At 43.8% G+C, this 24,495-nt stretch overlaps 1 protein-coding gene across 1 annotated transcript in view; it reads right to left on the reverse strand.

Moving 5' to 3' along the window:
* Window positions 1–4,829: 4,829 nt before the first annotated feature.
* Window positions 4,830–24,495, reverse strand: part of YPEL2 (yippee like 2) — a 90,208-nt gene continuing 70,542 nt past the window's right edge. Inside the window, exons 13-14 of the transcript XR_007770325.1 lie at window positions 20,893–21,034; window positions 4,830–7,773 (exon numbers count right to left, since the gene is read on the reverse strand). The gene's annotated coding sequence lies outside the window, so the exon portion shown is untranslated. The remainder of the gene's footprint in view (window positions 7,774–20,892; window positions 21,035–24,495) is intronic.

A 24,495-nucleotide genomic window follows, 5' to 3' on the forward strand; every position in this document is an offset into this window, starting at 1 on the left:
ATTTCACAGTCATCAGATTTAAAAAATAGTAAATGTCACAATTCCAGATATTTAAATCTTAAATTTCTCAGTGTTGTTATGGTATTGCCACCCTTACCTCTGTGCTGCTGTCTTCAGAGCTGGGCCCTCAGCCAGTAGCCGCCACTCCGGCAGCCCTGCTCTGATGGTGGCAGCACAGAAGTAAGGGTGGCAATATCACAACCCTCCTACAGTAAACTTGCAAAAAAACCCAAGCTCCCTTTTGGGTCAGAACCCCCAGTTTGAGAAATGCTGGTCTTCCTCGTGAAAACTGTATAGTATAGGGTAAAAGTACACAAAAGACCATATTTCACGGGGGAGACCAGATTTCAGAGTCCATTATGGTTTTTTCATGGCTGTGAATTTGGTAGGGCCCTGCTAAAGGGAGCACTGTTCTGAAGTATGTCCCTGTGTAGTGACTGGTCCACATAGTGTATAAACAGCCTACTACTGCTACCCACTGACACTAACTTTATTAGCCGAAGCGGGAGAAATGTATGCTTTAGTGCTAAAAGGCCCGAGTTCAAGTCCTACTGATGACCTCTTAGGGAGAGACATCAGTATCTCAGGGCATTGATGATACTGCAGTCTTTATATCTTCATCTGTCCAATACAGCATAGCCACCATTAGCCTCTGGGAAAATCCTGTTGTTCAAAGAAAAAGCAGCAGGGGTCATGTAGTATAATGCTATGTTTTCCTAAGCCAGTCTTTAGAGGGGTTCTGTAAGTACACCTATTCTCCTACTGCTCTGTTCCTGTAGGGTCAGTATAAGTTTATGGTCCTAAACATCTGAATACAGGCATTGATTAGTTGCCTGCCATCTTTGGGAAAGAACCAGAACATATAATAGTAGATTGCAGAGCTAGCCAGTTAGTTCTCTGACCCGTGAAACACCCACCTACCTGACATAGCTAGTGTCCAGTGTTGTAGCAGTCTCCTTGCTGCTTTTACCTTATGTATGTGGAAAAGTCAGAGAATTTCAGCCCCATCCTCCAAAGTCTCCAAGACTGTGTCCTCACTCAGGGGTTGAATATCTCATGGCAAAAGACTAAGGTCCAAAACCTTGGAGCTGGGCCACCAGAACCCCTGGTTCAGGTGGGGGTGGGTACCACGGAGAGCACTGATGAGTTCATCTACCTACACTGCAAGCAGAGTTCAAATGGTTGCAGCAAACCAGATGTTCTTTGACATCTTTGACTTTGGTTTGACTTTGTGCAAAATGTTACAATTATATTTGAAAGCAGTGTTGCATTCTCTTCGGCCGTGTTGTCAGGATGGACATAAATAGTCCAGCACACCACGCTCTCAAACTCTCCTTTGAGACCCTACCTGCCACCACTCCCGGGGCCGCCTCTGAGATTCGTGGATTTGCAGGATTGAACCAGATTTGGGAACTTCATTACACAATGCTTGATGCAATGCCACCAATCACAGTCACTTTGTCTGGTGCAATGGTCCTTAGTAGACTATGCATGTTTGGTGATCATATGTAATGCCCAAGAGTGACAGCAAAAACAAATATCAGAAGTGAGACAAAAATCTACTGAGAATCCTCAGCCCTTTGAAGAGTCACATTCCCTGATTCTCCTTTCCCTAAGCCAGTGCAACTCCACTGAAGCCCATGATTTACAGCAGTGAAAATGAGAGGAGAATCGGGCACACCGTTTTTGGCATTTGTATTTCAGCCCTGATCTAAAGCCCAATGTAATCAACGGGAGTCTTTCCATGGACTTCAATGGGCTTGGGATCAGGCCCTTTGCATGAAAGTGGATAAAAGCAACAATTACTCAGTTGTGCTTTGGGATTTTGTTTTATTTAATAGAATTCTTGAGCCTTGTGGCATTTCTTTGGGATACTGGATAGCACACCAGACATATAGCATTTTGCTGCACTAGGTCTGTTCTGAAGTCCATGAAACAAGACTGAGGTCAAACATATATCTTTTCTCCACTTCTTCCTACATCTCGGTCCCCAAGCTATAGAAGGGGCACATTTTGCAACTAAACTCATTCTTTTATTTTTCATTTGTAAATTATTCTCAGAGCTTTTGCCGAAGCCTTGCTGATTGCCCCTTCAACTCACCCACAAGGGGCCTCAGCAGCAGCACCCTAACACCCAAGGAGGACTGGATAGAGGCGCTTTCCCTTAGGCAATGCTGTTCTTTCATTGCACAGAGGAGGTTGCAACCAAAAGGTATTTTCCTCCCCTTTCAGTGTCTACTCCCTATACAGAGATCATTCTCCCTGAGCTCCAGAGGCCCAAGGTTATGAGATTAGGCCTAAACACTACTATTAAAACCACCAGTTCCCAAACTCATTCATTTTGTCTGTGTTGTTACCTACACTGTATCTTCTTACAGTTTTAGAGAAAAGGTAGCCTCCGTCCTACTAAGATGACTAAGCATTTTTTGCATGGTCAATGATTATTTTTATTACTGTAGGACCTAGAGGCCACAACTGAGATCGCGGGCCCCCAATTGTGCAGTGAGCTGCACAGACCCACAGAAAAAGACAGCCCCCACCCCACACCCAAAGCACTGACAGTCTAAATAGACAAAACAGACAAAAGGTGGGAGGGAAATCAGAGGCACAGAGAGAAGTGACTTGCACACACACCAGGACAGTCACAGAGCCAGCAATACAACTCACATCTTCTGATTCCCAATCCAGTCCACTTGACTGCATTGCCTCCCCTTCTTCCTACTGCTGGGCAGAACACAGGCGAAAGCCAACAGACAAAGGGATCAAATGCTGCAGAAATGAATCTGTGTGGATATTTGCTTAAAGTTGTTTTTCAGGTATTTGCCCCAGCTCTATGATGGAGGAACATACACCAACGTCCACAGTGGAATCTCACACATGAAAGCATGAGGCCCAAGGGACCTATAAAGGATGCCATCTTCGGAGAACCCTAGTCACAGGTCAGTCATTTCTCTTTCCTGTTGCCTGCTTCCATATAAGTGACTCCTGTTTCATCTTATCCAGGGTTGCTGGTTCCAGGCTTTGCTGAAACAGTAGGGGTCTTCATAAGGAGATCTGCAACAACATTCTGTTTCCTAAATTTAGATTTCGGTCTTCAGCCAGGGCAAAGAAGCCCTTGTTAAAGCAACAGTGAGTAACTCCTTACCTGCCCCAGGAGCTTAAAGGGATTTATTGAAGACTACCAAAAAAACCCAACCACCACCCAGGTTCTTTCATAAAAATAAATGTTAAAAAAAATTGGGTAATATTTTTATAACAATTTTCCCCGAAAGTGGAGGCCTTTTTCCTCCTCTAAAGCATGAAAATAGTAATACATTCAATTGTACCCAATTTTATGTTAGTTGGTTAAAGAAACACTGTATATAAAGCTGAATTGAAATTAATTTGCAGTTCCCAGCAAGGAAAGGATGGAGAGCAGATTTGACTTGATTAAAAGGGCATAAATAAGTGGCAACAGATGTGATTGCCATCTATAGGGTTATTACAATCTCACCTTAATAGGAACTCTCTCTATATATAAAAAATGTAGAGAGCCTAATTCCTGTTATGGTGAGATTGTAATAACTGTATGGATTGCAATCACATTTGTTGCCACTTCTCTTGGTCTTACTGCTCAGCTATTTATGCCCCTTAGCCAAGTCAAATCTGTCTTCACTATAATGCTGCTTCTGTGGAACTGTAATGGTTACATATCGATCCAACATGCATCTCCCTCATCAGAGTTCTACGCTAAAAAAAGGACTACCGATTTTTGAACCAGTTTGCTTTAAATGTGCTTTTAATACCAACAGTGACCAGAGAAGTAAGCAAATATTTTTATAAGAAGGAAGATATATTGTGTTTACATCTAATGCCATTTGCTAAGTAACTGACTGGAATCAAGTTCCACCCTATCTAATATTTACCCAGCTGGGGGACAAGGTTCAGTGGTGTTTATCCATGCATGATTAAGTTGTAGCTCAAGAAAACAGTGTGACCCAGTGGACAAATCATGTGAGTATGACTCAGGAGACCTGGGTTCTATTTCTGGCTCTGCCACTGGAATGCCTGGTGACCTTGGACAAGTCATGTCGCTCTGTGCCTCAGTTTCTCCATCTATAAAATGGGTATAACTAACCTCCTTTGTGAAGTGTTTGGAGATCTACAGATGAAGAGCACTACATGAAAGCCAGGTATTATAATATTCTCATGTAATTGGGCTCAATTCTGCCCTCACATACATGGATATAGAACTGTATATGTGTAAGCGAGCGCAGAAATGGGCAGGCTGGAAGAGGATATAAGTTATACCAGAACAAACTCCTTTCACATTCAGACTCACTTTTGAATTTTACTCAAAATATCTGTATTCCAGAAACATACTTATGAGATGAAATCAATGGGAGTTGCACCTTTGTAGAGTTCCCAGCTCTTGTGAATTTATTGAGTCTCCCCGCTCCCACATTCAGCGTTTTACTTAATGGTCCAGCTCCTAGAGTTGAGTGATTAAATGAAACCAGAGTTTCTCACCTAAAGAACTAAAGTAACTCTCTGGCCCTCATGGTTGTGAAAGAAAGCTTGAGAACATGACCCAAGTACACCTAGAAAGCAAATACAAAGAACAAACAGTATTTTTTAAAGTCAGTATCATTTAAGTGGTCCAAACTCATGATTTTTGAACACTTGGAGCTGGCAATAATTCCTCTGTGAGAAGGCAGAAGTAAGGCCTGGGAGTTAGACATATTTATTGCATATCGTTTTCATTAAGCTACAAGCTCTTCAGGGTCAGGTATGACTCTTATTGTACTATGGTAACAGTGTGTATCAGCTGGATTTTTAGAGAGAGACAGAGAGAGAGAGAGAGAGTGTGTGTGTGTGTGTGTGTGTTTTATTGCATCAGGGAAGCCGTGTGCATCACTTTGATTTAATCACTTTGATTAAAGTGATCCACACTGCCACCATAATAGACACTCCCCTATACCTACACACCATATATGTGATGGTGATACCCCTATGATAAACTGAATTTATTCTGTATTTTTGACCACTTCACCTACACTCCGCTTACTAGTCTGTCTCCACAGGGACATAGTCAACCCTGAGCAGCTTAAACCAACTACCATGCATTTTATTTTTAAACTAATACCTAGGAGAAAAAAAATCCCTTCTTTCCTTCTCCCAGCTGTGAAATCCTCTCCCAAAAATGACACTTGTCTAAAATAAAGGACAAGCTCTATTTGGTCCTGAACCAGTGACAGAAGGATGAGAAAATTGCTCTCCAATTATGCTTAAACTGACATTTCTCTTTAAAAATTACTATTTATCTTTAGTAGTATGATCATTTTCTTCCTCTGCAGACTTCCCTGATGGGCCTTCTATGATTCAATGGTTCATCTTGGCTCAGATACCTCAGAAAAAAGGAAAACAGGTTGAAAGAAAAAGAAGCTTTTTACCCTCTGTGGCAGTATGTAATCCTGCCTAATAAGGCACAAGAGCCCAAGTTCAGCAAAGCAGTTAATCAAGGGCCTGCTCAAGCTGCCTCTGGACTCAGTGGAAAAGCTCCCGTTAGTTGAATAGAAGCAGGATCAGACCCAAAGTGCTTAAATCCATTTCTTGGGGCCAATATTTCTTTTTGTTCTGTGTTTGTACAGCACCTAGCACAACGGGGTCCTCATAGTGCTAATACAATACAAACAATAAATCACCATACTAATAATGTTCTGCGAAGTTCTTGGCCACATATTTAACTTTAAGCACTTGCCTAGAGTTGAGCATGTGCTCAAGCATGTTTCTGAATAGGCTTGGACTGCTGAATTAGGGGCAAGATGCAGTGCAGAAACAACATACGGAAAATATTGAAACTATCACTGATGTGAGTGAAAGAGCCTAGTGCCCTAGCCTGGGACCCTTTCGCCCACAGCTAGGGTTTATTCTGTTACCCATTTCTTCCTGGATATTCTGACAGATTGCTCAGAAACTAACAGAAATCTTGAGTTAACAGGCACAGTCAAACTGAGAAACTACATTGTCTAAACTTGCTCTTTCTAGGATTGCCACAGAGTTGCCACAGTATATAGGTAACACACATTAAAAATGGAGCGATGGGATTGGGGGTGTGTGGGGATAATCATTACACTGTGATGACTGATTTAGGATTTAATGAGCAAACACATTCTTGCAAATCATGTGTGTGAGACAGTTTATGTCAGAAACTTAAAGCTGGACTGGACAAGGCACTAGAAAATATTCTGTGGGAAAATGATCCTGCACCAGATGAGTGATGCTTTCCATTAGGTTGTCTGTCTTTTCATTTCTAGCTTCTAGCATGTAGTCTGGTGCAACTCAGAGAGAATACATTGTAGTGTGTTGCCCAAAGTCTAGCAAAAGTGTGAACTAGAACACGAAAGGAACCATATCAAATACACACTATTAAAAATCATTACATATTTTTCATGTAAATTGAGTCCCAGTTAAAGTCTGTACGGACTGAGAGCCCTGGAGATTGAAGTCAACTCTTCAGCTGCAACATAGGCAGCAGCAGTGCAAGTTTCCCCAGTGTTGTGTCACCAAAAGATTTTGCATCACCCTGATCTGGGAGGGATCACATCTAGGGCAGTTCAGTCTGCTATCCTTCTTCAGTCCTCTATGCCTCTCACTTCTCTGCTGCTACTCCCTATTAGCATCATTTGTGGTGCTGACATTCGGTCCACGAGAACCAAACTTGAGCTCATTCACTCACTTTACATCAATCGTGCAACAGCCACCAGCTGGCGATAACTTTTGGTTGCTTCAGAACAGGGCTAGATTTGAGCTGATTATCTAGCTGGGAAAGGCCCTATTGCCAGGCTTTTCTGCCATCCAGGCTGCTTACCAGTGACTGGCTGGAGAGGCAACTCACAGGAGCATCTTGTTAAAAGGTTCTTGGCCAAAACTGAAGGGAGATTTGGGATGATGTTCCTACCTCTGGTGGAGTCACCCCCTATTCTCTCTTGATTCTGCTGAGTCATCTATGCCAGTCACTGGTCTGAAGAGAAAAGCTTTGCCTTGGGAATGCATAATTGCACTGATCCCTCTGATAGGGTCTTCACCCCACCACTGTCAGTTCAGATTATACATATTTAATACACGGTGCTCAATATGCTCTGTATCTGTGTTCGGAACAAAGTCTAAATGTTCCCACCAAGTGAACTTAATCAAGTTGTTTACCAAGGGGTACATGCTAATACATTGCTCTTTGCTGCCTATTGGCAGTATATGACCAGCCAGCAGCTATACTCAGGGATTCTAGTGACGTAGATAAACTCTGAGAGAGAAGACAGAAGCTTGGGGGGGAAGGAGGGAGAAGGGAATCACAGCCAGACATAGTGTATACACTCCTAAGGTTTAAAATGCCATAAAATATCATGCTTTGTATAAGCAATAAAGCTCGTTAGATTGTGTTTCTTATAACAAAACACCACCTTGAAGCATGATGCAGGCATTCCTGGGTAACAAAATGCAAGCTTTCACTGAGACCCACGGGTCCAAATGTTTGCAGATTACTCGCCCAATAAGCCTCTTGCTGACCACCCTTTCACAACATACTGCAGTAGTACATTGGAGTCCCACATTTAGCCTTGTTTTCCTCCAGTTTCTGGCTTCAGCGTCTGTAAACAGTCTGCTTCTTACAGCTAAGAGTTCTCCTTTAGCTCAAGAGGAAGAGGTGTGTGTTTTTGGTGTAAAAGCTCCCAGTTCAATCTCAGTTGATGACTGTGGCATCAAATGAACATCGCTACTGTTTGTTACATTCAGCTTCTGTAAAACATAAGAAGGCATTTTGTAGCATAGTCTTACTGGTCCCCTTCCTATGGGAGATGATGCATATTTGCAGTAGGTTTAATTACTCGTGGATTGGATACTTAGGATCCCAGTCAGAATGTATATTAAATAGTCTCAGGATCATCTTCCATTTTTTTCCAGCCATTTTTAGCATGCACAGGTGAATATGAATGAATGCACCGTGGGCTCTGTTGACTTAACATTAGATGCAGCCTCTTTAATCACGGATGTCAATGCAACAGAGCAATTATACTATATGGAGAAAGGTCACCATTCAGATCAGACATCTGCATCACAAAGAGCAACTAAAATCAGATCCTGGCTCAATTTCTTTTGGTGAACCAGGAAAACAATGTCCTTAATCTAAATAACTTCCCTGAACCGTTGACACAGATAAGTCAAATCCACCCACTGTTGCACAGCAGATTTCGATGGACAGTCCCCATTAGTATTTAATGGAGCCATGTAATGCCTCTGCTCCTCAATCTGGGAATAAGCCTGATGTTTTGCTTACCTTGGCTCCTAAATTTGCAGAGATTCATGGAATATGGATTCAATGGAATAACTTCCATTGACTAAGGGGGTTTGTGCAGCAAAATCCTCTGCAAAATCTTTGAAAATTTAGGAATAAGTGATGTTTGTTATTAATTTGTTCAAGGATGTCACTGGGCATCAACATCTTTACCAAAGCACTTTAATTTTAACACAGAGTCCATTCTAACAGAAATAAGCTATTGATGCCAAATTTATTTAACTCTGCAATCTTGGAGCCTCTAGCTCCAAATCCCAGAATTTAATAGCAAGAGTAGAAGTCTACTCTTCGTACAGACAACAGGCTGCTGGATTGTTCCTATCCCTAACAATTTATAAACCTACCATCCAGAAAATTTTTCTAGCTCTTTGTGCAAATTGCATGCTTTGAAAATATTCCCTCCATCCCCTCATTAAAAGCTCAGAAGGTTGAAGTTTGCTGAAAGCATCTTTGATTTTCTCAGATGTTATTTGTGGCTTTATTGCAACAGGCTTGTTGCCTCTCTGAAACTGAGGGACTGTATCATTGTGACAGACAGGGCAGCTGGAGCCTTCTGATCCCTGCAGCATTCATTCCTTATACGGCATTAATTGCATCATTACACATTACTTAAAATGGTGCCATGAGGTTCCCCTCCCACCCCCACTTACATTCAGGCTCTAGAGCAAGTGGAGTCAGAAAAGCTAAAAGATCAAGGTGTACAGCAATTCTGAGCCCTTTACCAGCATAGTCTGAATCAAAGAGGAGAAAGCAAGGATGACATTGGTGAGTTTCACACAACCACAAGTGTATATAGTACATGGTCTGAAATTGACATTTAAGCAACAGAAGGTGTCCAGATACCTACTTTAATTGTCACACTATAATCCAGTATTTCCTAACTGGGAGAGGGGTGGAACAGACACAGACTGGCCCTGTGGTGGTCAGGGCAAAGAATGGGCAGTGGCAGAATTTCAAGAGCGCCACTCAATACACTGCCATGGCTACAGGTAAAGTAGCAGTTAGTGCCTTGAAAACCACCTACAATCCTGTTCCCTAATGTAGCTAGCTCAGATTTGGAGCCTGCTCACACTTCTCTCCTCTGCTCAGCTGTCAGAGGTTTTAACGCATGGCCCTCGCGTAGCATGTTCTCTTCTGATGTGCGTGTAGTGGTAGAGGGACAACATTTCTTATGGCAGATAGCTGCTAGATCTCTAGCTGCACCAGCTGTGTTAGCAGTCAGGTTGTGCACAATGCCTCAGGAGACCAGGTGTATGCTGCACTGTGGACTAGGAGGTGAAGCAATAGGTCAGCTGATGGGTATGTTCAGCAATTTTAAATTGCTAGCTATACTTCTTCCTTCCACTTGAATTTTCTTCTGTGGTTTTCCTCAAACTGAGTTTCTGCTTCATGTGAAACCTAAGTTCCTCAATCTTGAGGTGATCTGAGTGGCATCATTACAGCCCTCCTAGGCACCATAAAGACTACAGACCTTTAGCCAGGATTTTGTACACTGATATTACTATGCATTGCATGGGAAAAAGATTACCTGAAATCTTGGGAAGGAGCATTTTTATGGTTCAAAATGCAGCTAGTTCTGCTGTGAAACTCGCAAAGATAATATCAAACCCCCACCACCACCACAGAATGCAGTGGGCACATCCCCCTTTTACCCTATATCAGAAAGGAATGAACTGATTTAATTCCAAGTTGTATGTACCTAGTTTAATCACAGAATGGGAATGTCATCTACTTGTCAGAGCAAGGGACTAGGAGTTAGGGCTCTTAGGTTTTATTCCTCACTCTGCAACTCCTCTTTAGCAGGTCACTTCTCTCTGTGCCTTAGTTTCCAATGGTCTTAATAAATACCTTCTTTCTAAGGACATAACTTTAACACCCATTAAGCACTTTGATGAAACAGATCCCATAGACACAAGGTATCATCATCAAGGTAACTGATTTATAATACACCTTCTCTAAACAGTAGAGAATATAAAAGCACTGACAAATCAGTATAACCACTAGCTGAAGAGTAAAACTGTAATGAACTGGCCTGTGTTACATAGCACTGCCCTCTACTGGATGGAATCAGAACAGTTCAACTGAATGTCATAGCCCCCCTACTACTGCTGACAGGTAAAGGATAGTCTCCTGCAGCACAAGTGGTAAGAGCCACTCCTTTTGGAGCATGATGATCCATGCGCTATCTTTGCTCTTGCCATGAAATTCTGAGTGACCATGGAGTCCAGCTAAGAAAAAAATCTGATGTCCACAAGGTCACAGCAATGTTGCAACATCTTGGCATGAAAACTGAGCCAGGTGAGATATCAGGTATTGTATTAGCAGTTCTGTTTGAGGAAAGAATACACATCAAGACGAAGAGCAGTTTCCTCAACTGAATCAGAGTACAGCTTTATAAACTGTGGCAATTCTTAGGCCACATACATCCATTTGCATTTGGAGAGAAAAAAGCTCAAGAATATCTTCCTAAAATATGAACTCATGTAAGGAAAAAGATATTAGAATGCTTCTTCATCCTGCAGTCAGATCATTAAAAGGTAGTCACTGTGACGGCCACTATGTCCTGCACCAAACTGATTTTGCCTAAGGAAAGGATCGTCATCTCGGCCTTGAAAATCCCTTTTTCTGAAGCTGTGTTAGCTGTTGGAGCTCTGACTAGAAACCTGGCTATGGAGAGAGACTTCCAGCAGCAGGAGAGATACTTGGGTTCCACCGGTTCCTTAATGAAAGGGGAACCAATCTAGCCCAGTATTCCCAATCCTAACCTGAGAAAACATTAGCTCCCGGTTGGAAACTTCCTCCCACAATTAAGCTCTAAGGAAGAAGCAGCCACACGGTACAGAATATGTGGTTATTAGGAATGTAAACATTTAGTTTGACAGCTATTTCTGTGCATTGCCTTTGATAATGACGGGCCTGATACTCATTTACAGAATAGCCTCTTTACACTGCTTTGGGAGCAAAGAGAGATCTTAAAATGAATACATTACATTTACATCTACTTCAAGGCCTCTTATACTCTGCCAAAGAGTGTGAAGGGCTTTAGTGTAAGGCCCGGTCTACACTATGCGTTTAAACCGAATTTAGCAGCGTTAAACCAATTTAACCCTGCACCCATCCACACAACGAAGCCCTTTATATCGATATAAAGGGCTCTTAAAACCAATTTCTGTACTCCTCCCCAAGGAGGGAAGTAGCGCTGAAATCAGTATTGCCATGTCAGATTAGGGTTAGAGTGGCCGCAAATCAACAGTATTGGCCTCCGGGCGGTATCCCATGGTGCACATTGTGACCGCTCTGGAAAACGATCTGAACTCAGATGCACTGGCCGGGTAGACAGGAAAAGCCCCGCAATCTTTTGAATTTCATTTCCTGTTTGCCCAGCGTGGAGCTCTGATCAGCATGGGTGGCAATGCAGTCCCAAATCCAAAAAGAGCTCCAGCATGGACCGTACGGGAGATACTGGATCTGATCGCTGTATGGGGAGACAAATCTGTTCTATAAGAGCTCCGTTGCAGAAGACGAAATTCCAAAGCATTTGAAAAACAATCTCCAGGCCATGATACAGAGTCCACAGCACAGTGCTATGTGACAAGCGTAACGGAAAGCCAAAGAATCAAATGGACGCTCATGGAGGGAGGGAGGGGGTACTGAGGACTCCAGCTATCCCACAGTCCCCGCAGTCTCCGAAAAGTATTTGCATTTCTGGCTGAGCTCCCAATGCCTGAAGGGTCAAAAACATTTTCCTGGGTGTTTCAGGGTATATGTCGTCAATTTACACCCTCCCCTCCCCCAAAAGAAAGGGGGAAAAAAAGGTTTCTCGCCTTTTTTCAGTGTCACCCTATGTCTACTGCATGCTGCTGGTAGACGGGGTGCTGCAGCGCTGAACACCAGCATCCCCTTCCCAGTGGCAGACAGTACAATATGACTGCTATCCATCGTCATCATCAGCCCATGAGTGCTCCTGGCTGGCCTTGGTGAGGTCGGCTGGGGGTGTATGGGTAAAAATGGGAATGACTTCCGGTCATTCCTGGCAGATGGTACAGAACGGCTGGTAACTGTCCTCATCATAGCAACTGGAGGCTGAGCTCTATCAGCCCCCCCTTTCATGTCTAAAGAAAAGGTTCTGTACTGCCTGGACTATCATAGCAGCGGGAGGCTGCACTTCTCTCCCCCACCCCCTTTAATGTCCTGCCTGGGCTATCATAGCAGCTGGAGGATTCCTCTCCCTCATTTTATCTCACTAAAAAGTCAGTGTTTCTTATTCCTGCATTCATTATTACTTCATCACACAAATGGGGGGACACTGCCACGGAAGCCCAGGAGGGTTGGGGGAGGAGGGAAGCAACGGGTGGGGTTGTTGCAGGGGCACCTCCTAGAATGGCATGCAGCTCATCATTTCTGCGGGATCTCTGGGGCTCTGACCCGGAGTGACTGTGCTTTCTGGTTCTCTACTACACTTGCCCCATATTCTAGGCAGCACTGACTATTTTTAGACAAAACATAAAGAAGGGAATGACCCGGGGTGTCAATTTTGTCCATGCGCCCCCAGCCGAACTCAGTGAGGCCAGCCAGGAGCACCCATGACAGCAGCAGATGGTACAAAACGACTGATAGCCGTCATCTCATCGCCAATTTACAACGGCAGACGGTGCAATAGGGATGGTAACCATCTCTGCTACCTTGCAAAGGCAAATGAATGCTGCTGTGTAGCACTGCAGTACCGCGTCTGTCAGCAGCATCCAGTACCCATATGGTGACAGTGACAAGGCAAAACGGGCTCCATGGTTGCCATGCTATGGTGTCTGCCAGGGCAATCCAGGGAAAAAGGGCAGGAAATGATTGTCTGCCGTGCTTTCACGGAGGAAGGATTGAGTGCCGACATTTACCCAGAATCACCCACGACACAGTTTTTGCATTGGGATCTCAACCCAGAATTCCAATGGGCGGGGGAGACTGTGGGAACTATGGGATAGCTACAGGATAGCTACCCACAGTGCAACGCTCCGGAAATCGACGCTAGCCTCGGTACATGGACGCACATCGCCAAATTAATGTGCTTAGTGTGGCCGCGTGCACTCGACTTTATACAATCTGTTTTACAAAACTGGTTTATGTAAAATCGGAATAATCCTGTCGTGTAGAATACCCTAAGTGAGAATCAGGCCCAATTCTTTTGTCAGAAAGGATAGTTTAGAACAGTGGTTCTCAAACTAGGGCTGCCGCTTGTTCAGAGAAAGCCCCTGGCGGGCCAGGCTGGTTTGTTTACCTGCCATGTCCACAGATTCAGCCAATAGTGGCTCCCACTGGCTGTGGTTTGCCACTCCAGGCCAACGGGGGCCGCAGAAAGTGGCGCGGGCCAAGGAACATGCTGGCCGCCCTTCCTGCAGTCCCCATTGGCCTGGAGGGGTGAACCGCCACCAGTGGGAGCGGCTATCGGCTGAACCTGCGGACGCAGCAGGTAAACAAACCGGCCTGGCCGACCAGGGGCTTTCCCTGAACAAGTGGCGGCCCTAGTTTGAGAACCACTGGTTTAGAAGACTTTACTGCATCAGTTTTCCCTTGCAACAGACAAAGCCTTGTCTTGAGTCTAGAATGCAAACTTTCACTGAAATCCTCTGTGGTTATATTAATACTTTGCTCTTCTAAAACACCTTCTGTGCCTGTAAGGCAGAGATGTATTATCCTCATAGGGAAACCGAGGCACAGAGTGGTGAAGTGACTTGCCCAAGGTCATAGACTGAGACTGCAGCCAAGCTAGGATTAGAACCTAGGTCTGCTGACATGCCTGCCCATGCGCTAACCACCATGCTATGCTGCCTCAATTATTAACGTCATCCACTTCCCTTACATGAATCTACAGACGGCCTGGTTCTTCTTTGCCCTGCAGCGGTCACTTACACCAATGAAAAGACTAGTGAGTGTAAGACACTATCTTTCTGATCTGGTAGCATTTTATACTCATTTTGTACAGTGTCCCTGAGTAGACAAGGTGCAGGGCGATGGAAAAGTCAGCTCAACAGTCACCATGCCCTACACTCACCCCAAAGCCCCATCCTGTGACCAAAATCCCTTGCAAACAATTATGAAAACTTTGTTTTAAATGTTATCTTTTTTATGTTTCCTCAGATATAATACTTGTCAAGAACACAGTGAAATAACATTAAATTTGCAGGTTTACCACAGCGAATATAACAGCATGGACTCTATTGTCTTGTGCTGGGGCTGCTTGACTTCTTTGATCTCAAGAATAGTTTCCCTCCTATAATTTTCAGGCTCTATGCACAATGCTGTAAAGTGAGGAGTGCAAGTACCTTGGAAAGGGGGAGGGGGAATGTTTATTTTCCTAAGAGCATTTAAAAAGAAACTTGGAAAGTTTCTGTTGTCTGCCTGTCTTTTGGGTTTGGAAAACTCATGGCCTAATCCTCCTAAGTGGAAGATGGTTTGTTGAAGGCCTTTTCCTTATTGGTCACCTCATGTGCGTAAGGATTATACGTGAGAATAAGAATCTGTAGAATCAGGCTTCTCCATATACAGCCTAACTTTGACTTGACAGTGCAGCTCAGGCAGTTGATCAGGGATTAGAGGGTCAACTAAGTGTTAACAATTTTGCTTTTGTTTATGCATTATTTCCTTTTAAGGAACATTTAACTTCTCTCTTCTACAGGACAGTGCTAACACAGAGGAGGAAAGCAAATAAACAGAACACTGTGTTAAGCAATTAGGCCCTTATGGTGCAATCTAAAAATATAGCCCTGAATGCTAATTCATAATGGGCAGTAAAATAACTTAGAGGCCAGGGCTGTTGAAACTACTGAATGCTGGGTAGTTATAGCAGATGCTAGGGCCACACGTGGATTGTAATTGCCTTGCCAAGCTGGAGATCATCTTAGCCCCAGTACCACCACCAATGGCCTCACTGTGGAGTCACAGGGAGATGACATTAAAACAGTACAACTCCTGTGGGTGACTTCTATCATCCTCATAGCTATTCCTCCACATATAGGCTGAAGGGATGACTAGTCTTGACCCCTCCAGAGCCCGCAGCTATAGTCAAAAGATGTTACTATGATGTCAAGGCTCATTTACTAACCCTTCGAGTCATCTGGGCAGGTAGGAATCCCTTTCAATCATATCCCCCACGGTTGCCAGATTCCATTTGCTGCTCTAACATTGGTCCAAATCTCCATCATAAATCTGTTAATCAGATTTCACGTGATTAGCTCAAATACATTTTCAGCCTCTGATTCAAAATAGCTTTTCTTGCTAGAAGACAAGTAATATATTAACATAAACGCTTTAATTCTCTACCAGCCAATATCTTACAGCAAGTGTTTTTCTCAAGAATTTAACCTGATCTAGTTCCTGGATTTATTTTAAATTAAGAAAACAGGATGTGGAACACGTGCAGTAATTGGCCAAAAGTGAAAATTAATGTCAACTGATTGCATATACAGTAAGTTCTTAGGGGCGTCTTTCCCAGAGGGAGGGGAAGGGATTCTGAGGGCCTGATATCTATGATTAATAGATAGGTCCAAACTAAAGCTCTGGGATCAGAACCATCCCTCATCTTTGGGGAAATTCAGATCCAAACTTCTCAACAAGATCCAACCAAAACCTTGCAACTGAACATTCCTGACTTGGAGGAAATTGGGATCTAGAGTCACACTTTACAACTGGGTTTCAACTCAAAAAATGAGATTAGAGATGTGTGTGCTGCACAGACACATAGCAAATAACTGCCCAGAAAGCATTTTATGGGCCCAGTCCTGTCAGGCACTAAAGAGGGATTTTCAAATGTGCTTAAGTGAGTTAGGAACCTTTCTCAATGGGAGCTGAAGTTTATAACACATCAACAAGAGCAACAACATGCATAATTAGTGGAACCAGTGAGCCACCCGTCCTTCGGTACCTAGGCACAATGGAGCATGCCAGCAGCGATTAAGGGACATCCCATTAGATCTAGGTATTGGTATAGAAGACAAGCTGTTAATTTAGGTACATTACAAAAAAGGATCACTGAGCCAGTTCAAAGGCAGCCATTCAGTAATGGTACAGTGAACAGCTGTTTCTCCTCTATCCATCAGGCAAAAGGATTCAGTCTGTATTAATCATTTGTTATAAACGTAATTAGATCAACAGAACAGGATGGTGTTACAGGATCACTGGGTTTGATTCTCCTCTCACTTATTCCAGTGAGAAGGAGGAGTAATGCCAATTAAGACAGTGGTGTAAAATCAGCGTAACTGAAATGAGAATCTGGCTCCTTAATATCTCTAGCTTTGCTTCGTTGTTTATCTATCAGCAGGAGATCGTTACTGTGTGATAAGATACTGTAAGTGAAATGAAAGGTTAACTATTAGCTCACACACAGTTCATAAGCATAACACAGGAAATAGGGCTGGATCAAAATAGGGAAACACTGTTTCTGAAGAGCAGTAGACTATAGAATTAACATGTAAGCAGCCTGAGAAAACTAGATCATTAGGCCACATCCTCAAGCCTGAGGATCTGAGTTAGTCATTCTGACTTAATGCAAATAAACTGTGAAACTGACAAGTACACACTGTGTAGGAGGCTTGGACAGTGGGATCCCATTCTTCCTTTGTCACACAGAGGGATTCATTACATGTGTAACCATCATTAGCATCAGTGTACATTACTGAGATGAAACTCCAGTACATCAGCGAGAGAACAGAGCACAGCCTACAAGGATACTACATGGAGAGGCTGTACCAGGGGTGCTGCAATAATTTGTATAGTGGGGTGCTGAGAGTCATTGAACCAAACTGTAAAGCCTGCATATGAAGGAAACCACTTTAAGCCAGGGGGTTTGGCAGCACCTCCAGCAACCCTAGTTCCAGCACCGTGGCTGTACAGCAGGATCCTTGGAGTCTTCAGCCAACTCTTATTCATTAGTTAAGCACTGAAAGAAAGGCCAAAAGGGAAAGTCAGGTTCATAGGGTGTTTTAGTCATGAGTGTAAGTGCTGTGTGTGAGGTAGTTATGGTGAAATCAGTAACTATATCATTGCTGGCTTAGTAATAGTTCTTGGAGCCTTCTGCAGTGGTAATTCTATCGACAACAGAGATGTCACTGAAGACAGAACTAGCTTATCTGACTACCAAAGTCTATGTCTATTAGTCTTCCCAACACCACGCAGAAACTCGCAATCATACATTTTTAAAAGGTCAAATACATTTTCCCGCAAGGTGATGCACATAAAAGATCAAATTGATTCAAATTGCCTGATTTTACCCATCCTATCCGTGGCAGCTACATGGATTTCTTAATTCAAATACATTGTACGCTGTACTGGAAGAGCAAACACACACCAAGAAAATTCAAAAAAGTTACCACCAAGAATCTAGACACATTCTCACTCTGATTATATTACATGATAATACCATCAAAATGTAGTTTTTGTCATCCTACTACAAGAGGTACAGAGCATCCAGTCCCAGAGGAGCTTAATAATAACCACTTCTAAAACTTCACACGTTTACCTCCCGTGTTTTCCTGTGTGCCAGTTTTGTATCAAATTTGGGGGCATCATAAGGTTTCTGTGCTATTAAATAAGTGTACCGGGTGTGAACATTCATTTGATCCACAGCCCAGTGAAGTCAGTGAAAGGACTTGCATTGAGTTCAGTGGGTCTGGACCAGGAACTTCTTGCACTGTTTATTAGTGTTAATCACGCTCGTTCAATAGCATAAAGCCACTGGAAGAGCGCAGGGTCATTGGAGAAATGTCTCCAAGTCAGCAGTGCTGGTCTCTGCCTCACATGTGTCTGTCAGTGGGAGGCCATCATGCTAGGACAGCACTCTGCTAACGTTGTGCTCTAATCATCGCTGAAGATAATATAAATCTTAGTATAATGGTAAATCTACCCCAGTGCTGCTTGAGCCTAGCATGCCCAGACCTAACAGGCCTCGTTCACTCTTCCCTTTCAGCCATCTTTCACGCTGCAATAACAAAAGAAAAAGGAGGCTCTGATTCACAGTTAATTAGCGGAGCCTTGTCTCTTGGTGACAGATGCTGGTTCTATCACTCCAAGTGCTCCTTCTTTAGATGCATTAGGATTAAGCAGACACTATGCAAACTTGTTACTTGAGCCAGACTGCGTGGATATACTTTCATTGGGCCATCTACTTGATTGCTGATGTGTAGAATGAAAAATATAATAAATGTCTCCGCTCCTGTATCCTTGCCAAAGACTAATGGAGGAACAAGCAGTGGACTCAATCAATCCTGAAGGCTTGCAACATTTGTGGGAAAGTGTGTGTGTATATACACGTGCACGCGTATACACACACACACACACACACACAGACACACACACACACACACAGAAAATAACTATGTTGAGATTGAGAGTAACTATCAGTAATTTAAGGCTGAAACACATTACAAGAATATTGCATTATTCCAAAACCAAACATTATAAACCCAAGAACTTCAGAGTTGAGATTACATTTAAAAGAAATCCAAACACATTAAGGTATGGAAATATAGCCAAAAAAATAATGACAGCCTAATTTCATCAACTGTAACCTAAGCACAAGATTTTATGCACAATGAGTTTTAACTATAGTACATGGGAAGTTTGAAGAGTGTGCATCATTTTGTTATTAAGATAACTCTAGATAAGGAAAAAAGACTGACACAGATGTTCAATTTCTTAAAGGATCCAGTTTATAATTAATTTTAAGTGAAACTAATTAACCGATTTTCAGAAAATAATTCTGTGCCCACAGAGTAAATACTGTAAATTTGGAGACAATATGGTGCATTTTTTAGTAAAAAAACCAACCGACCAAACAAACAAAACCCACAACAAAAGAGGCTGAATCCCTTCAGTTAAAAACAGAACTCAAACTTAACTATGGAGTCTCAACCGGTGACTCCATAACACACACACACACACACACACACATGCCCCCATTCTCTAGAACCATAAATGCAGTGCAGCTGGTGTGTCCCCATACATTGAGGGCTGGTGGATTTGATGTCATGATGATCCACTGAGGAAAAAAAATTGTAGGTCTTTGTGATGTGGCGCGGCTGCGGTTTGTCCCACAGCGGGACTGTGGGATATCCCACTGCCTTGCTGTTAGTAACCTTAGGCCCGGGCCCTGGTCAGAGCGGGGCAACAACTAACGTGAATCACTACGCTCGGGCCCTCAGGCAGGGCTGAGCAGCAAGCACTGTAAGTCCATAGGCTCAGGCCCTCAGGCAGGGCTGAGCAGCACTAGTAGGTTTCGGCCTGCTCAGGCCAGGGAAAGGGGGAGTCTGCCACCCCTGGAGAGGTGGCGGGGGGGGCGCAGGCCCTCCCACTCCACTGCCTCCTGGCCCGGGGCCCTAGCAGCGGCGGGGAGTCGCTGCTGTCAGTGGGGATCCTGACTGCAACACACTGACATTGGTTCTGGCAGTGCTGCAGCCAGACTGGGGTCGGCTACCCCCGGGCCACTTCCACTCTCCCCCTCATTGAGTACCTGAGTCGTCATGGTGTCAGCAGGGGGGTCAACCACCATCAGCTCCTCGGGGTAAGTGTTCACGGGTGGGCTTAGCGGGTCCTCGGGGTAGCTGGCAAAAGGTAGGCTCAGCTCCTCGTAGGGGTAGCTGGCCCAGGGAAGGCTTGGCCAGTCCTCCTCGGGGTAGCGAGCACGGGGTAGGCTCAGCTGGCCGGGCGTGAGCGTCAGCGAGCAGGGACCGCAGACCTCTGGCCGCTGCAGGGGCTGGGGCCCCACTGACTTCTGCGGGTCCGCTTTTGTACTGCCGGGTCTGCGCCATGACCTCTGAGGGGCGGGTGCAGGCCCCAGTGGCCCCGCCCACAGCGGGGTTGGGAAAGGTTTGTCCCGCAGCGGGGCTGTGGGATATCCCACCGCCTCGCTACAGTCCTACATAAACAATAGCTACTGTTGATATTTTTAAAAATCACCAAAGTAACTGTGTACAAAAACCTCCAAAGAACTGTGGCCCAGAGCCACAAAGGTATGTTCTCCATCAGATCAAAATAGTTGCAATTTTGGCCCTAAACTACTTGAGAGTGGACCTCTATAATTTCAGATTAAAATAGCAAGATACCTCAACTCTGTATATACTACTGGTCACCAATAAATATAAATAAATGTTAAGAAGAAGACATCCCTGATGTTTATTTCACAGATCGTGGGCACTGAGCCAGAATGTTATGGATGTACGTTTCTGCAATGCTTAACATATGAGAGTCTTTTCTTAATAGCCCCATTATATAACATTATCCATGTCCCCAATACATTAGAAAGAGAATCATTTGAAGTAACACAATATAAAAGTCATTTGTAGCACAGGAACAGTCACTGATACAAGAGAAAATTAATTGGCCATGCAATCTGGGGATCTGGGAATCAAAGCTTTTTACTGACTCTGCAGACATCAAAACAGCAGTAAGTACAACTTAAATCTCTCCTCTGCTGGAGCTGCTAACCGCTTGTTCTCACGCACCTCCCACATGGAAAGCTTTTCCAACCCCTATAGGGGAAGCGGGTCAGGAGTTTTTGGAAGCCAAGGGAAGCGAACCACCTTAGCAAGCGGAGACAACGAAGAGTAAGGTGAATCCAGACAATTTTTTACCAGATTGCATGCTGAAGAATATTACTCCCTCCACTGCTGAAGTCACTGGCCTGTGTTATGCTGGAGGTCAGATCAGATGGTCTCTTCAGGCCTATGAACATTGAAAAGAATGACAATCCTGACTCTTTGGTTTCTAGGTCAATGATTTCAACCAGGGCCGTCCCTAGACATTCTGGTCTCCTATGCAGCCCCCCCAAGGCGATTGCAGAGCGGGCCCGGCCCTGCGCTCACGGGGTACCGGGAAGTGGAGTGACCCAGACCCAGCCCACTCTGCTCCCCTGGCTCCCAGCCTTGGGACTTGGGGGGTAGGGGGAAATCGCCCCCCAGCATTCACCAGCAGTGTGGCTGGGAGCCAGCAGAGTGGGCTGGGGCCCGGTCACTCCACTTCCCATCGCCTGGTGAGCGCAGGGCACGCCCGACCTCTGCTGCAGTCCTCAGGGGAAGGAGGGGAGTGAGGGCGGGGCTGGGGCAGAGCAGGGGAGGGAAGGGATGGGGTGGGGGCTTTGGGGAAGGGGTGGCGTGGGGGCAGGGCAGGGGCAGCTTTCCTGGCAAGCTTAGCTGGCCGGGGGATTGAGTTGGCCACTGAAGCAGCACACAGCTGCGTAGGGCACTAGGAAAGTTGGGGCACCAAATTTCCTGGTGCCCTATGCAGCTGCATAGTTTGCGTATGGGTAAGGACGGCCCTGATTTCAACATCCCAGCCTCTCAAAACAAAATCCTAAACTCCAGTGAAGTAAAACACAAAAGTGGCAAACCCATGCACCCTACAACAGAGAGAGAGAGAGAGAGATTTCTATCACTCATTTGCACAGCATGACAGTGCCATTTACTAGCATATGTTAACATACTGTCTAGATAGGAATTCACAGCTTGAAAAGCCTAACCATCAGGGCTTAAAAATGCACAATCCAAACTTAAATTACATGTTCATAAGTTATGGAGGAGGAATATTGGCTTCCAGATCAGATCAACTTACTAATATTTGCATAAATAAGACCATTGTACATATACAGGGTGCTTCACAGAGAAAATGAGGCACAAGATCAGATTCTGACATCAAGGTCACCAGCGTAAATCCAAGAGTTCCTCAATGAGATTTACACTGGAGTCCCCAAGATGAGAATCTGGTTCATAGTTCCTACTTGAAGGAGCATATAATCTAGATGAATATCTTTTACCGATAGAAGGGACTATTGGGAGTGTCTAGTCTGACTTCCTGAATAACACAGGCCAGAGACTTTTACTCAATAACTTGTGGATGAACTAAAGCACACCTCTTAGTGAGACATGCAATCTCAATGTAAATATGTCAAGTGATGGAGAATCCACCGCATCCCTTGGTAAACTGTTCTGGTAGTTGATTACCTTTCCTGATAAAGATTTATGCCTTCTAGGCTCCAAATCTTGCATCAGGATCTCCTAGTATGCACTCCTGGGCCTGTGCTGAGTTACACAGACTTCAGTATCAAAGCTTAGCTATGTTAGGGCCATTATTAGGAAGGCAGCAGCTCCTCCATAGATTCTCTTAAAGAGTGAAGTGAAGATGTTATTTGAGCAGCAGTATCATTTTGGAAAAGGCTCCTTCCAAAGGTAAAACAACATTAAAAAGTTGCCTTGAGAATTACTAGTCTAGTACATGGAAAGAATATCTGGCATCATTGTTTCGAGGAAGGCGATTGTGGTGAAAAAAAAAACAAAAAACAGTACCCATCTGATGAGCACTATCAATGCTTCCCCTGGAAAGTCAATAATTTCTATAGTCTTCAGCAGCCAGAGGCCTTAGTAATTCTTATCTGTACCTGTGTTCCCAGCAGTTATATAGCACTATGACTTTCCCATCAGTGATAATTTGGTGTATATTAATAAGTTGAATAGTCATACATAAAAGCACCATATCCTTCAATTAAAATGTACATTTACTTAATGCAGTGTTCAATACCTTGCCTTCCAAGCATGAATTCTAATTACATTAATTCTGTACATCAGAAATAAAAGCACCTTCAGTTGTGCCATGGTATTATTCTTTCTGTGTAATGACTCTCCTTCTCCAGTACTAGATACTGGGCATTACAAACCAGCTGGTATCTTCCAGCTAATGATTTCAAAGTGCTTCCATCCAAAGGCTCCATACTTGCTTCACACATCAAGGAATTAACCTTCACAAAGACCCTTTGTGGTGAGGCAGCATCACTATCCCCATTTTAAGAGACAGGGAAAACTGAGAGGTGAAGTAACTTGCTCCAAGTCCCACAGTAAATCTGTAGCAGAGGCTAGACTAGAACTTGGATCTTCTAATAACAAGTTGTATACTTCAGTGTCTAGACCATGCCCTCACTGGTGGGTACACTTTGCCTTCTACTTAAAGCCTCATAAAACCAGCACAATTATGGGAAAATCTCCTTTCACATGGATAAGAAAACATCCATTTGAGTTTAACAAGCAAACACAGAGTTATATAAAAGAGCACTGCTATACTTTGTTATTTCTGTAACGTGGCCAAGATTTCTAACAAATTCTTTAGAAAAGGCTGCATACATTTTCCACTAGAAAAAAAAGTTAGGCCACTAAAGTTTTAATTTTATTTTGTCAAGCATTTTACTTCCCACAATCAGCAATTCCTTTACAGGGAGAATAAAGCATCCATTAAAAAAACCATTTGCCTTGCAATAGGCTGCTGCAGTCAGAACACAATAGCTTATTTCAGTGATGTCTAATCATAAATAATAGGGCAGATTGGAAAAAAGTGTTGATGGAAAGTTTTCCAATGGAAAATTGGTTTTTAGAATAAATGAAAGTTTTCACAGCTAGGGAAACTGAGACAGAAAAAGATTAAGCAACTTCCTCAATGACTGAATGACTCCCAGTGGGAGAGTTGACAATGGAATCCAAACTCCCACCTCCTGTTCTCCAAGCATTAGACCACGCTTTTTCCCCATACAGACTCAACAAGCAACATTAACCGAAAGTTGGGGTGGAGGGGACGAGAAGATACGGTTATAAACATCAGTAAAATATTTGCATCTATCAGGCAGTTTCACACCCATGCTTAAATTGTGTCCCTTTCATGTTGCATTTTCAAAGCATTCTCCCATGGTCACAAAATCCTTAGGTGCCACCCACCCTCCATCAAATGAAAGAGATGGCTGAAATGTGGGGGAGGTTGCTGGCAGACTGCCAGGGTCCAAACACTACCTTTCACTGAGAAACTACTACACACAGTTCCCCGCTTTGGGGGCATGTGTGGGGAAAGTGATGTTGACATGATGTTTAAAGGAGAGCTATGAGCCAATGCAGTGTATGTAAACAGTCCCCATCTCACACAGCTCCAATTCACTGAATGTAAGAGACATGGGGAGACGTCTCTTCACTAATGTCTCTTTTTGTAAATATTGAATGTTTAATTAACGTGCCTAACCCCAGCGAGCCAGCTGCCTTAAGTGTTGCATTCATCTGCCTGCCCTGATGGCTAGACAGTTAAACACAGAGTTTCCTTGGTGTGCGTTTAGCACATGAGCAGACTAGTTCTTGCTGCAGGAGCTGGGAGCAGTTGGT

This window comes from Gopherus flavomarginatus, chromosome 19, assembly GCF_025201925.1.
Source record: "Gopherus flavomarginatus isolate rGopFla2 chromosome 19, rGopFla2.mat.asm, whole genome shotgun sequence".
Taxonomy (NCBI): Eukaryota; Metazoa; Chordata; order Testudines; family Testudinidae; genus Gopherus; species Gopherus flavomarginatus.